Raw genomic sequence first — 1,800 nt, 5'->3', positions numbered from 1 at the left:
TATTGAGTTAACCGATATTAGTGGTAAATAGAGTATTGAGTTAACCGATATTAGTGGTAAATAGAGTATTGAGTTAACCAATATTAGTGATAAAAAAGTGTATTGAGTTAACCAATGTTAGTATTAAATAGAGCATTGAGTGAACCAATGTTAGTGGTATATAGAGTATTGAGTTAACCGATATTAGTGGTAAATAGAGTATTGAGTTAACCAATATTAGTGATAAAAAAGTGTATTGAGTTAACCAATGTTAGTATTAAATAGAGCATTGAGTGAACCCATGTTAGTGGTATATAGAGTACTGAGTTAACCAATGTTAGTGGTAAAAAGAGTATTGAGTTGGCCAATGTTAGTGGTAAATAGAGTATTGAGTTAACCGATATTAGTGGTAAATAGAGTATTGAGTTAACCAACGTTAGTGGTAAATAGAGTATTGAGTTAACCAACGTTAGTGGTAAATAGAGTATTGAGTTAACCACTGTTAGTGGTAAATAGAGTATCGAGTTAACCAATGTTAGTGGTAAATAGAGTATCGAGTTAACCAATGTTAGTGGTAAATAGTGTATTGAGTTAACCAATGTTGGTGGTAAATAGTGTATTGAATTAACCAATGTTAGTGATAAATAGAGTATTGAGTTTACCAATGTTAGTGGTAAATAGAGTATTGAATTGGCCAACGTTAGTGATAAATAGAGTATTGAGTTAACCAGTGTTAGTGGTAAATAGAGTATTGAGTTGACCAATGTTAGTGGTAAATAGAGTATTGAGTTAACCGATATTAGTGGTAAATAGAGTATTGAGTTAACCAATGTTAGTGGTAAAACGAGTATTGAGTTGGCCAACGTTAGTGGTAAATAGAGTATTGAGTTAACCAGTGTTAGTGGTAAATAGAGTATTGAATTAACCAATTTTAGTGGTAAATAGAGTATTGAGTTAACAAATGTTAGTGGTAAATAGTGTATTGAGTTAACCAATGTTAGTGGTAAATAGTGTATTGAATTAACCAATGTTAGTGGTAAATAGAGTATTGAGTTTACCAATGTTAGTGGTAAATAGAGTATTGAGTTAACCAATGTTAGGGGTAAATAGAGTATTGAATTAACCAATGTTAGTGGTAAATAGAGTATTGAATTAACCAATTTTAGTGGTAAATAGAGTATCGAGTTAACAAATGTTAGTGGTAAATAGAGTATTGAATTAACCAATGTTAGTGGTAAATAGAGTATTGAGTTTACCAATGTTAGTGGTAAACAGAGTATTGAGTTAACCAATGTTAGTGGTAAATAGAGTATTGAATTAACCAATGTTAGTGGTAAATAGAGTATTGAATTAACCAATTTTAGTGGTAAATAGAGTATCGAGTTAACAAATGTTAGTGGTAAATAGTGTATTGAGTTAACCAATGTTAGTGGTAAATAGTGTATTGAATTAACCAATGTTAGTGGTAAATAGAGTATTGAGTTTACCAATGTTAGTGGTAAATAGAGTATTGAGTTAACCAATGTTAGGGGTAAATAGAGTATTGAGTTAACCAACGTTAGTGGTAAATAGAGTATTGACTTAACCAATGTTAGTGGTAAATAGAGTATTGAGTTAACCAATGTTAGTGGTAAATAGAGTATTGAATTAACCAATGTTAGTGGTAAATAGTGTATTGACTTAACCAATGTTAGTGGTAAATAGAGTATTGAGTTAACCAACGTTAGTGGTAAATAGAGTATTGAATTAACCAATGTTAGTGGTAAATAGTGTATTGACTTAACCAATGTTAGTGGTAAATAGAGTATTGAGTTAACCAAC

This window comes from Limulus polyphemus, unplaced genomic scaffold (genome assembly GCF_000517525.1).
Source record: "Limulus polyphemus unplaced genomic scaffold, Limulus_polyphemus-2.1.2 Scaffold3885, whole genome shotgun sequence".
Classification (NCBI taxonomy): Eukaryota; Metazoa; Arthropoda; class Merostomata; order Xiphosura; family Limulidae; genus Limulus; species Limulus polyphemus.
Note: the sequence above shows the minus strand (reverse complement) of the source record.